At 35.3% G+C, this 14482-nt stretch overlaps 1 pseudogene; it reads right to left on the reverse strand.

Moving 5' to 3' along the window:
* LOC131410460 (small ribosomal subunit protein uS2-like) overlaps window positions 1-13950 on the reverse strand; it is a 56198-nt pseudogene extending 42248 nt beyond the window's left edge.
* Window positions 13951-14482: the final 532 nt, after the last annotated feature.

The raw sequence follows: 14482 nt of genomic DNA on the forward strand, positions 1-14482 counted from the left end.
GGCCTGGAAGTCACACAGCATAACTTCCATCATACTAATGGTCAAAGGCCAGTGCAATTTTACAGGGAGGGGACATAGCTCTTACCTCTTGATGGGAAGAGTGGCAAAACTGTATCACTAAATGGCATATTCCAGAGGAGGAATTATTGCAGCCATCTTTGGAAACAACCTAGAACACTAAGGCTAGAGAGAGTGACTTAGTCATAACACTAAGTTATAGAGAGCACTTGCCATTATGGATAGAGTTGTCAGGGTAAGGTCTGTTTGAGGAGGTGAAATTAGACTAAGAAGTTGAATGAAATGAGAGAATGAGCTATGCCAACATAAGGGAAGAAAGAACATTCTTGCCAAGAGGATATCGATTGCAAAAGGCCCCGAAGTGGAAACAAACCTGGTGTGTTGGAGGAAATCCTACAGCTTCTTATAGTAATTCAGGTAAGAAATAATTGACTCTTGAACTAAGGAGATATTTGTGAAGGTGATAAGTTCTTTCATTTGGTATGTGTTTTGAAATAGAACTGGAAGATTTGCTTTTGGATTATATGTTGGTATGAAAAAGAAGAATCAAAGATGACTATGACCTTTTGGACCTAAATCTGGGCAAATGATATCACCATTTAATGAGATGAGATGGAGTTCCTTGGGGTGGAGCAGATGTGTATGAAAAATAAAAATTTAGTTTTGGATATTTTACTTGAGATTCCTATGGTTGTCCAAGTGGACATGCTGAGTTGGAAATTAGATATATGAATCTGGAATTCAGTAGCAAGGATAGGGCTAGATATAAAAATTTAGGACTTCCCATATGTGATTTAAAAAACATGGGATTTGATGAGATCACCCAGAAGGTTATTGTAAAAGGAGAAAAGAAGAGGCCTGGGGACTAAGTTCTGGAGCATTCCACTGTGTAGGGGTTAGGAAGAGCAGGAAGATGCAGCAAAGAAGGCTGACAGGGAAAGTAGTTGGTGCGACTGTTGGCTAGGGAAGCAGTGTCGTGAAACTACATGAGGGATGAAACTGCAAGAAGAGGGAAATTATTGGTGGTGACAAATGATGCTGAGAAGTCAGGTTAGATGAAGACTGCGGTCTGACTGTTGGACATGGGTAGGATTTTGAATTCAAACAGAGTTGTTTTCAGTGGCGGGTGCAGCTAGAAGAAGTGAAAATAGTGTATATATATAATACTTAAAAGGTTTTTTTCTTTCTGAAAATGGGAGCAAAAAAATGGGGCATGTTTTTTGTTAATGGGAGTGATCTGCAGGGAGGAAAAAATGATGATGCAAGAGAGAGGGAGGAGGATGGCGAGAAGCAGTGTTTGTGATTCTAAGAGAAGACAGCGAATACTCAGGTGGACCCTTGGGCCTTAGATAGGGATAAGGGCTTCTATCCACTTTAATAAAATGAAAAGTATAATTTTGGCTTAAAGACATATAAATTGGTAGATATAGTGGTGGAATATAAGAAATTTCTCATTGAAACTTTCATATTTTCTAAGTGAAAATAAAAGCAAGATGATCAGCTAAGAGTAAGGTAGTAGTATAGGGTTTTGAAATTTTAAGAAAGAGAGGAAATAATTATATTGGAGGAATGAAATGTGAACTGACTAAAGAAAATGTAATACAGTCACCAGGCAGCACTAACAACCATCTGAGGTGTGTGGTGATAAATTGAAGTAGGCCAGTATACTTTTCTGTTTTTCTTCAGCTGCCCCTAGGTGCAGGGGTAGAATGGGTAGCTTTTTGCAGTCGGGGCTTTTCCAGGTGAGATGGAATGAAGGCAGGATAAGGCAGATGAAAACTCTAAGGATATGCGAAGAATAGTTAAGATGATGAATCATGGAATTGAAGCTAAGTAAGAGAGGAGCTGGGGGAAATCAAAGGGGTATTAGGAAGCGGGAAGAGGTAGGGCTAGTGAACTTGAAAATCCTGGTGGAATGGGACTTGTAATGTTTTAAGAATCTGCAATTAACTTCCTTTTAGAACCCTGAAGCTGTGGCACTCCTTGGAGGGGGACTATCATGAAAAATGACTGTGGCAGCAGAGACAAAAGGTGTCAAGAGTCCTAGGTTGGCAGTGGGATGATAAGCCTCAGTGACCAGGATTAAATACCTTGCCAGCCCAAAGAGATGTAAATTGGGATTAGGATTTAATTTAAGGAATGAAATAAATTCAGAATTTCCTATACACCGAAATACATATATTTGTATATGCATGCGTGTGCATTTCTGAGAAGCACAGTGGAATTTTGAAAGGGTTGAAAAGAGTTTTCTCCTTTAAAAAATATTCATGTATGTTATAGTTTATACAATTTTAAAGGTAATTTTAATTTAAAATCACAAAAGAAACAGTTTTACTGGCTATATAACTTGAGTGCAATTTGATATAGTGCATTAAGATATCTAAAGGAAGAATGTCTCAATTTGTTGCAAGTTGGTTTGTCCTGGGAGCCTTTAAAAAAGAAGTCCTGAAGACAGATTTTGCAATTCCCATCCAAGCACTGCCCTGGAGAAAAGGATATTTAGCCAGCAGACTTTGAGTATACTGACTCCTTTGGCAAGCCTATCCCTATTTTAAGATGAATTCATCAGCTGTCTGAGCCTAATGCCATTAAAAATTGGATTCATCTAACTTCTTTGTTTTGATTCCACATTTATTAAACAACCTCTGATTATTATTTCTCTTTCCATGTGTGTGCCTATAAGGAGAAAATGTGTTGCTCGTATGAGCTTCAAGTATTTTAGTCCCTGTAACAATTATTTCACAATGTACATTAAGTCAGATTTTGGTTTTATCTATCTACTTCAGGAGCTTGGATAATGTGAGCTTGTTCTTGAGAAGTGGCTTTGCTTTTGGAATGCTGACAAAATCAAGTTATTAGGCATGTAAAGCTGCAGGCCAATTCATGGGCTGTAGTGAATCTACCCAGGTAAAGAATACCACCCTGTGAGGCCTCCTGGGAGGCAGCCAGCCTTGCCCCTGGCAAACTCCCCTGTAATCACTGTGTCCTTCGCCTACACTTGGAACCCTGGCTCAAATTTTGCCTCTTCTGTGATGCCTTTTCTGGGCCCTCCATGCACTTTCAGCTGTCTGGGGGTGCATTTTATGGATCACGTAATCTGTTGGGCTCACAGAGAGGCTTGCTTGCTCGCAAGTAAAAGTGCCCCAGGAGTCACTTTAGATTTCTTCTTATAGGAAAGAAATATGACTGACTGATATCTGCCTGTCCTTAGAATCCCCCAAGCAAAAGTTATATCTTCATGCTTTTGGTTCCGAAGAGAAGGCTTTAACTGTATCCTTATTCAAATACAATATTCCAGAGTTCTTTGTAAGGGAGGGCCAGGCCCTGCATGCAAGTTTTCCTATAGTCTACTTTTATGCAGAGGTAGAGTGATGTTTGGTATAGGCAAGAATACACATCAGGATTTTTGATGTTAATGAAAATAGAGATTTTGATCACTGGCATGTGCTGGGAAGCTAAGATGGAAATATTTGACATCCAGTTCTCAAAGTACAGCTATGGGAGTTTGATATTCCAAATAAATCATTTATGTCAGTGTATATATAAGTCAGGGTGATGATATAATTTATCGTTTAAACTAGGACACTTTTGACAATAAAAGTGTGCACTAGTATGCCAGAAGAACTGTTATAAACTAGAACTGTCCTGGGTAAACAGAGACGTGTGGTTACTCCATGTATAGGCTGGACTGATAATAAGCCAGTACAGGTCAGTACAGCCATACTATTTGTTAGTAGCCATCATCTGCTACGATTTGATCAGTGCCTTATTTTGATATGATATATGCTATACTATTTTAAAAACATTTTTAAATATCACCCTGGCCTATAAAGGTAAAAAGAATTTATAATAAAAAAATTTAAACCTGAAAGATTGCTTAAGTAGTGAGAGAATTAAGCTCAAGAGACATTATTCTAAGCAATGAAGTACAGGAGAAATAAAGTTTATTTATAAGAAAGAATCTAATCTGATTGTGAATAATGTATTTTATATTAATTTTTTAATTAGGACAAATTATATTAGAGAGAGGTTACATTGAAAATATAGTACTTTGGGGTAGGGGCTTTTCTTTTTGTTTATATATATTTCTTTATACTCAAGATAGAGAATGTGATAATAAATATTTCTAAAATAACATCACAAGCATGTTCCACATAATTTGTCATTTTTTAGTCATATTTTTAAGCAATTCCAGAGAATTTCATCAAGAGAGCTGTAGTTAAATTAGGCATTCCCTTATTCCTTTACTGTGAGACTGTTTTCTGATTTTTCTTTATGCTATTATCAGTAACAAAATGGTTATTGCTACGATGATGTCCTCTTAGTAGATTTATAAAAATAGAATTAATGAGTAAAATAAAAACACTGTAGACTCTTAATATACATTGTAAAAATGTTTTCAAGAGATCTTGCTAACTTATACTATTACTGTTGTGTGTACAAATGAAGGTCACTTTAAAAAAATCTGCAGAACCCAGTTTTCGTAACAAGTTCATTCCTTGTGGTCAACTTAGAGAAATTTCTTAGAAGAGGATGTTTGTTTTTCTGTGTATTAATTTTACGGTATGCCTATGTACTATATTTCTCATAAATAAACTGCTTTTATTATTTTTAAATTTTTAATCAAAATGGTACATATTGCTTAAACAATAGACATTGATTTGTTTAAACCAGTACTTATTATTTATAAATTACAATTTTGTAAATGTTATACAATTTATGCTTTCTTTGAAACAATAATTATCTTATTTGCTTTGATTTTCTATGTATCTTTCACTAACTCATCTCCAAACACTGCCAGAAGTGTAAATTTCCGTCGTCGTGTTCAAATGCATCCATTTATCTTTAAGACATTATCTTTATTTTACTGGTCAGGAAGCAAATCTGCTCTCTGTCCTGGAGGGAGACACTGTTTCTGTCTTCCAAGGTTATTTGCTATATAAACATCCTTGAAAGATAATCTGAAACAGAAGCTGACATAAGACATACAGAAATGTGAGAGAGACCCATGGAAAAATGTCCCAATAATATATTGGAGACTATTTTTGGGCTTTCTATTCTGTTCCACTGGTCTGTTTGTCTATTCATGTTAGTACCACATTCTTTTAATTATAGAGACTTCATGATGTTTTAATATCTTGTAGAAGTAGACACCCTTATACATTTTCCTTATTAGTGTTTTCTGACTATTCTGAAATTTATAAATTAACTTAGAGATAAGTGACATCTTTATGATATCGGGTCATCTTACCTAAGAATGGTGGATGTCTTTCTGTTCAAGTTTGTTTTTCATCTTTCAGTAGTTGTATACGTTTTTCTAATATAGTTTTGTATATTTCTTGTTACATTTATTTTTAAATCTTTAATCTTTTTGCCATTATAAATTTTTCTGTTTATGTAGTTTAACTGGTAATTTCCATATGTGAATATTATTGATTTCCATGTATTAATATTTTATCCTACTTCTTTATTGAATTCTTTTATTGCTTGAGCTAGTTTTATCATTGATTCTCTGGGTTTTCCAGGAATACTATAATATCATCATCTTCTTTACCAATTATTCCTCTAATTGATTTCTCTTGTTTAAATGCATTTAGTATCTTGAATATAGTGTTGGAGATAGCATCCTTGTCTTGTTCCAGATCTTAGAAGAAATGCCTTTAGTGTTTCCTCATTAAGTAAGATGCTGACTTTAGGACTAAGTTATATCTTATCATGTTAAAAAAGCATCAATCAATTCCTATTTTCTTGTGTTTTTAAATTAAGAATGGATTATGGAATATTTCAAAAGTTTCTTCAGCATTTATGAAAATGATTGTACAATTTTTTTCTCCTTAGATCTATTTACATGATATTATATTAATGGATTTCCTAATATTGGACCAATCTGTCATTCCTTGAGAATATCCCACTTGGTCATGTGGTATTATTTTCTTAATGTAATGTTGAATTCTATTTGCTAATATTTTATTTAGTACTTTTGCATTGATATTCATAGGTGATCTTGTTCTATAGTTTTCTTTTTCTACTATGTTTGTTAGGCTTACATATCATTGTCACTGATTCCTGTTTCTTTTACATTAATTGTTGTTTAAGCTTTCTATCTCCAATGGAGTAATTCTTGGTAATCTGTATTTCTCTAGGAAATTAGACATTTAAGTTAGGTTTTCAAATATGTTAAGAGGTCTGATAATCTCTCTCATGATTTTTTTTTCCATTACAATGTTTATTTTCTCTTATTTTGTATTTTGATATTTGAGCTTTCTCTCTTTTTCTTGTTGATCAAGTTAGCCAATGGTTGTATATTGTTAATTTAAAAAAACAGGATTTTGATTAATTAGTTAGGTCTACTCTTTTTCTAATCTCTATCATTAATTTCCGTGTTTATGATTTCCTTCCTTATGTTTTCTTTGGTTTACTTTGTTGTTCTTTCTCTTTTTTGAAATGGGAATTTAATACATTTATTTGAATTCTTTTTATTGATGTGTGTATGTAATTGTATAATTCTGATTACTGCTTAAATTTGTCTGTATAAGTAGTGTTTTCATTATCATCACAGTCATGTGCTGCGTAACGGCGTTTCAGTCAATGACGAACTGCATATACGATGGTGGTCCCATAAGATTAGTATCATATAGCCTAGGTGAGTAGTATGCTATACTATCTAGGTTTGTGTAAGTACACTCATGATGTTTACACAATGACGAAATCACCTAACGATGCATTTTCAGAATGTATCCTTATCGTTAAGCAATGCATGACTGTATTTTTTAGAAGTTATGTAATTTTAGTTTGTATTTTTCTATTCACAAGAGTTATTTAATAGGTGTTTTTAGGAAATTTCCATTTGGAAGGGTCTTTTTATTATTTGATTTTGTTAATAACTTCTAGTTTTATTGCATTGAGATCAGGGTATTTTTTATTTTTACTTGATGAAACTTACTGATGTTATCTTTATGATGTAATTTATAGTCAATTTTTGTAAATGTTCCATGAGAACTTGAGCCTGGGGGGTATTCTCTTATTAGTGGGGTATAAAATTGATAAATATTGATAAGATCTTCCTTAGTGATTATGTTGTTTAGGTCTTCAATATCCTAACCTATTTTTTGGCCTCTTGATCTATCTTGTACTGAGAGTGATATGTTCAAGTCTCTGCATTTATTAGCATGTTTCCATCTATGTCCCCTCGCATTTTTCTATAGCTTATTGCTTCAAAAAGGTGTTTTCTGTGTTAGTTAGTGTATAGATATTTATAGCTATTATCTTCATTGTTAGTTATAGTTTTTAGCATTAACAAGTAACTTAGTCATGTTTAGGCTTGAATTCTACTTTGTCTGATATCAGGATCACTACCCCTGTTTTTCTACTGTTTTTATTTCCCTGGAATAAATTTGTCCATCTATTTATTTTTAATGTTTTTTTGTGTGTCTGTCTCTTGTGTACAGCTTATAGATGGGTCTACCTTTGTGAAACAAATTTAAATTTTTGTTTTTTTTTTTTGGTGAGGAAGATTGGCCTTGAGCTAACATCCATTGCCAATCCTCCTCTTTTTGCTTGAGGAAGATTGTCCCTGGCACAGATGTTAGCTGCGTAGGCCCAGAGGGCACCTGCATGCCTTCAGGCCAGTCTGCGACCTCGGGTTGAGGAGCAGTAAATTTGGGAGCGGGCACAGTCCATTCACCCTGAAATTCCTCCTTGGTCACGGCCTTTTCAGCAGTGGCCTGCTCTTCCTTTTCCGTCTCTTCTGGGTCTCTGTAGAAGTTGAGATCAGGCGTGACCTCTCCCAGGTGTTTATGGGAGATGGTGCCACACGCAGCAGGCCACACGCGCAGGACTTCCTGGGCCAGCCTCCACCACATCAGACCCACCCAGTGAGCTTCCTTGTTGTTGCACGGGATGGCAGTGTCCACATAGTGCAGAGGAGAGTCTGTGTTATGCAGAGCCATGGTAGGCAGCTTAACATAGGAAGCCTCTGTGAGAGGCTGGTGGTTAGCCCTAGGATCAGTAGCCACCAGAAGTTGTGGCTCCCGGAAGGCTGCCCGGATCTGGTTAGTGATGGTTCCAGGAATGAAGAGGCCCCAGTAGGACTGGCTCCAGTGGCAGCAGCCAACTTCAGCACAGATCGCTGGCCAGTATTCCTGGATGATATGGCACTGATGTCAGCTGAGTTTTCAACAGGAAGAATGGCGCGAGCTGCCAGCGGAAGCTTCTCCTAGGTTCTCTTCAGATTTATGGGGTAAGATCATCACTTTTCCTTTTGTAGATGACTGTTCCATTTGCAAGTCAAGGTTGGTGCCACCTAAGTGGGTTCTTGCTGCAAGGAATTCGAGGACACCCTCTTCCTTTATTTGCAGGACATCAAGGGCTCTGGATGTTGTGGAAGTTTCCCTTTAAGTTATCACGAGGACCCAGAACAATGCTGTGTGGACCCCTCTCTGGGTAGCGCAGAAAGGCTTGGTGGCATTTATCCCGAGACTCTTGGTTGTGGCAGGTATTACTATTACTCATCAATATTCACTTCTCCTCTACTTGTGGAACAGAAGAGGATTGTATTTATGCACCCTCTTCGGGTTAGATGTGACCTGTAACATAATAATAGTAAAATTAAAGAGGTTAAAATAAGGGTAATAATGATTTCATTTGCTACTTTTTTATGACATACTAGCCTCTGTAAAGTTGCTCAAAAGGGTAAATAAATCTTCATTAGTATTCACCCTGGAGGATTCCATGTGAGAGGCAGCTCTAGAAAAATCAGTACTTTAATAAGTGCTGATGATATTCTGATTCAGAATATTTGTTCTTTTGATTTTTGATTTGCCGTTTATACTTGAAACCATCGTTGGTCTCCATGTCTGTGGTGTTTTACTTTGTGTAGCATTTCTTCTACAGCAGTCATGGAGTCTCTTTATAAACCTCTGGATGATGAATGACCGTCTGCTTGAGGTGACCCCAAGTTTCCGTCTCCCTAGTAATTGTTGGATATGCTACACAGCCTATATGCTAAGTCTGTCAATCACAAACATATCTTCAAATTTTAGTTAATATCTTAGTCTGTACTGGCTGCTATAATAAAGTACCATAAACTGGTGGCTTATAAACAACAGAAACTCATTTCTCGCAGTTCTGGAGGCTGGAAATCTGACATTAGGTTGCCAGCATTGTTAAGTTTTTGTGAGGACCCTCTCCCAGGTTGCAGACTGCCAACTTCTCCTTGTATCCTCACATGGCAGAAAGAGTGAGCTAGCTCTCTAGGCCCCTTATATAGACACTAATGTCATTCATGAAGGCTTCACCCTTATAACCTAATTACCTTTCAGAGGCCCCGCTTTCAAATACTATCACACTGGGATTAGGGTCTCAAATATGAATTTTGGGGGGATGTAAACAGCCCATTGCAAGATCCATTCAGACATTTTTACATGATGAAATAATAAGCAGATATGTCACTAGCAAAAATTTTATGTGCTTTTCCTAATATAACAGTAAAACATGGTCTTTGTAATTTATTCAATAATCACAAAAAGAATGATAAGAGAAATAAAAAGTGTGATCTTCAAAGATGAAAGAGAATTGCTCTAGAAATTGATATAGTGTCTTGAATACTAGGTATAGCTATTTGAACTCAGAATAAATTTTATTAAACTTTGTTTATATAGGAAAATGTTATTACTCCTGGCAGGAGATGACTTTAAATTTTGTATTCTAACAGTTCTTGAAGGAGTTACACTCTTTTACACAATTAAGCTCATTTTGTTTGCTAACTTTTACTGAGAAATTATTATTTGCCAGACACTGTTCTGATGATCTTCATGTAAAAACTCAGTTAAGGCTTATTACAACACTGTGATATAGGTGCTATTATTATCTTAACTTTAGAGATAAATAACCTGAAGAACAGGAAAATGAAGTAATTTGTCCCTGATTGCTTAGTTAATAATTGGAACAACTGATATTTGTGCCTTGTGTCCCCGTCAGAGCTTTCTACATTACCATTACACTATAGTTATTTCTTTAACTTTGCAAATGGCAACATCCATCCATATGTCTGAGATGATTCAAAGCCCTTAGCCTGGAGCCTTGCACATAAAGCCCATCTAATGTTTGTTTGCTATGTCCTTCTGTTTAAACAATGCAGGGCGCACCTATACTCGTTACTAAACAACAAAAGTCACATAGCAAGAAGAAAAATGTATTTTGTCTCTTTTATTTGGATGGATTTAAAACTAGTAGAATTTTGCTCACCCATAAAGACAGAAAATTGGAAATTTTATAAAAATAGGAAGGAACAATTATGCACAAGTATAGCCCATCTTAGCCTATTTTCAAAGTTATAAAGATTTTTACCCAGAGAAGAAAATAGTACTATTCTCAAGGACACTGTGCTTTGTCTTTTTTGTGTGTTACTACATATGCTTTTCTTAGTATTCCTAATATTTCTCAAGAGGTACACTTCTATAAACTGTGAATCAAACAATACCTATTGTGTAATGCTGAGGTGGGCAGCAGTCATGCCTTTATTGTGTTTCACAGTGTATTATTTTGGGATTAAAGTGGAAAAAATCCAGATGGTTGATATAATTTGTCTTAGGTGATTTTTCAGTTGAATAGACATTACTGACATGTAATATTGAAAGCCAATTTTTGAGACGTTTGGAACAACCTCTACCAAAGGGAATTGTGCCATAGCTATTTCACTATCCAGAGAAAACAAGATGTAATCAGAACATGTTCTATCTTACTTACTGGTTCTTTCATTTGCGTGGGATGTGTGTAGGGTTTTTTTCCCAGCTTAATGAGGTGTAATTGATGCATAAAAATTGTATATATTTTAAGGGTACAACATGATGATTTGATATATGCATATATTGTAAAATGGTTACCATAATCAAGCTAATTAACACCTCCATCACCTCATAGTTACCATTTTGTGTGTGTGTGTGTGTGTGTGTGTGTGTGTATGGTGAGAACACTCAAGATCTACTGTCTTAGCAAATTTCAAGTATACAATTTGCTGTTATTAATTATATTCACCATGCTGTACATTAGATCCCCAGAACCTATTCATCTTGTAATTGAAAGTTTTTTACACCTTCACCAACATCTCTTCATTTCTCCTTTCCCCCGCAATAACCACCATTCCACTCTCTAGTTCTATGAGTTTGACTTTTTTAGATTCTACATATAAGTGAGATTATACAGTATGCACATAGTTTTTAATATTCTATACTAATTCAACTTGTGAAGCTAATATATTAAAACTAGAAATTGGACATTAAAAATTTGAGGGAAATATTTTGGGTATATAATATTTATCTCCTTATTTATTTAAGCATTGTCAAATGGAAATTGAACTCCAAGTTAAAACCTTTGTTTGAGATAGCAACTTGTGGAATTGTGTGTACACCTCAAATGGTGATCAGTATCTTCTTTGAGGTTTGTTTTTCTTTGGTGAGATATTTCGGAAAGTCTGGTTTCAACAGGGATGTGTAAACATTGTGAGTGACAAAAACTCTTTCAAATATAGAGTGCCTCTTGTTCTTTGTGTAGCCCCAGCATCTAGATCAGTACCTGGCACAGAGCAGGCAATTGATGCACATCTGTAGAGTGAATGAATTAAACAATAATAAGACTTCTCTCTTGTGGATGGTTGAAGATGTTTTTCCATGTAGAGACCCAATTTTATTTTGATATCTGTTGCAGTGTATGCTTAACTTTCCAACCGGTCATCATTGAAACTATCGTGGATCTTAAATTATCTAAATCTGGCTTTTTGGTGCAAAGAGCATGTACTAGAATTATAACAGGGTATGGGATGAAGAGGTATGTGTTGTCACTTACAGAAGTCCTTAAATCCCATAAGAGAGTATTTGGATTTGGTTTAATAAGCCGTTATTAGCATTTGAGAGAGTGAAATCTAAATACTGTTTTTGGATTTGTTTACAGAAGGAAGAATTAGTCCAGAGAATATGGGAGCAGAAAGGCAAATGAAAATACCTGTCAGTTAAACAATGCTAATTGTTTAACCAAGGGGAAAAGGAACACGTATTTTAAGTGTACACATTTTCCCTGGAGTTAACTTAAACCATGTTCTACTCTGACCCATTTCAAAGGCTTCTGGATGTAATAGTTTACTACTCTTTTCACTGGTCCCAAGACAAAACAAAAGCTCAGTGACAAATAATAGGAGATCAACCAAATATAGATGGGCCGAACTCTACTGCTGTTGCTTGGGGGTGAATACAGCAACATTTGAGCAGAGAGTGATCATGGTGGAGCAGGTATTTAATAAGTGGGGGTGAGAAACCAACAAAAGGAACATCTCTTAATTTTTTTCCATCTTTATAATTTCATATAAAGACAAAATAAACTCTTATACATATTGAATTAGAATTGGAATAATATAAAGAATGTCAGAAAATTCATCCCTCCTGAAGGGACCCTAGAAAGTGCAAGGGAGGTAAGGGTGATCAGCAACGTTAAACACAAGATGAGAGGAGAATGTTGTTTTGGCTGTGTAGAGATCTTTGCAGTGTGTCTGCATTACACAGTTTGAAGTACTGAGGATTTCTAGAACTCTGGACATGCCATTATTAATTTCCTAGAGCAAAAGCACACCAAAAGTCAAGCACAAAAGATTTTTTAATTGATTTTTTTTGCATTATTTACCACTACTCCTTTCCACTTACATTTGATCGTCACGAACTACCAGATTACTAACCAAAATGTCCTCTCATTGTTTTTTTAATTGATTTTATGATATGTGTCCAAAGAAAAAATAAGGCTTCTTGATAAATGTGATCCCTGAAGACCAATACTTCAGGTGATTTTATTAGTTCTAATACATTGTTCTTATATTTAAGAATTAATATCCATTGTTTTGAATATAAATTTTACTTGTTTATATTTGAAAGTTTGACACGTGTTTTCTCCTTAGCTTTTTAAAATATTGACAAATTCTCAACATATATCTTTTTGGACTCTTGTGGATGAAACACCCTCTTTCTCAGCAGTTAGCAAAATCTACTTTTGTGTGATCAGCCAAATTGGCCCTTACTGCTGCCTCTTAACTCTGACTTTTAACAAGTGCCAAGACACTTTTGGGGAAAATTGCAAATGGGAGAAATATGAGAATTTGTTGAGATTCTCTGCTATCTGATTAGAATATTATGTTTCTCGTTCCTTGTGGAGTAAGGATTCTCACTTATGAAAATGTTCCCCATCCAATAATTTTTCAAGGGCCCCAGGAGAATCCCTGGGCAATTAAAACTGAGAACTCTGTTACACAGTCTTCCTGAAGTCCAGGACCTTGAAGAGTGTTTGGGTAAAGAATAACATGCCAAAGTACATATTTGGGTATTCAGAACAACAAAAACTGAAAGAAATTATAGTCAAAGCTCTCTTTATATACCTATTCGACCCTTTAAATGCAGTGGTTTATTTACCTTACCAAACTAATCATACAAATGTAATTTGCCTTCATTCTTCTCTTTCAACATTCACTCCCGTGAAAGACTGTTAACACTCTTATAAGCCCAGCTGTCACCCACTTGGAAAATATTCCTACATTTATATCTCTTGTCCTGATCATTTTGGCATGTTCTAGTCCAGTCCTTATGATACTATAAAGCCATGTAATGGAATCTAATAACTGCTGCCTTATATTTACATAGTGCTTTTAACCTTTAAAACACTTTTTTAGATTTGCTTTAATATTAGGATAATGTCTTATGACACTTAAATTATATTAATTTGCTATCCAACCACTAGGATGCATTAAATAGATCCCTAACCAAATTCTGTAGCTGTTTTTTAAAAGAAAAAACTATAACTATGTTAGAAATAACCATATTTCATGTGAAAAAATATTAATTCTACCTTGCTCTGAAGTGCTTGTGCAATATCTGAAGTATTGTTTTTAGGCCAGGACATTACGCCATAAGAGCAACAAATGGAAGCCATCCAGATTATGAGCATTCTGCAAAGCAGTCATACGAAGAATAACTGAAGTAGCTGAGAATGGTTGACTAGATAAAAGGGACACTTACAACCTCTGTGTAGTATAAAAGAATAAAGACTGGTATATGGATGTTAAAGTGAAATGGAATTGAGTCTAATTTGAGGAATACATTTATTATACATGCTTGTATCCCTGGTGCCTAGAGTTGTATCTGGCAAATGCAAGTTCACAGGAAATATTTGTTGTTGTACATGATCAAATATGAATATATTAAGCTTTCTATAAAAGGAGTGAGCTTATTTTCACTGAATATATCAGGCAGAGGCTGTATAAACTTTGGTTGAAAATGTTGTAGAAAGAATTCCTGCATTGGGAGTGATGTTGGACATGCTCCACCTCTTAGTTTCTTTCCATATTTATAGATTTATAATTATAAATTCTTATCCATATTAAAGAGCCTTATATTGGTGTCTTTAATGCTAAACATAATATTTACAAGATAAA

The sequence above is a fragment of the Diceros bicornis genome, chromosome 10 (assembly GCF_020826845.1).
Source record: "Diceros bicornis minor isolate mBicDic1 chromosome 10, mDicBic1.mat.cur, whole genome shotgun sequence".
NCBI lineage: Eukaryota > Metazoa > Chordata > Mammalia > Perissodactyla > Rhinocerotidae > Diceros > Diceros bicornis.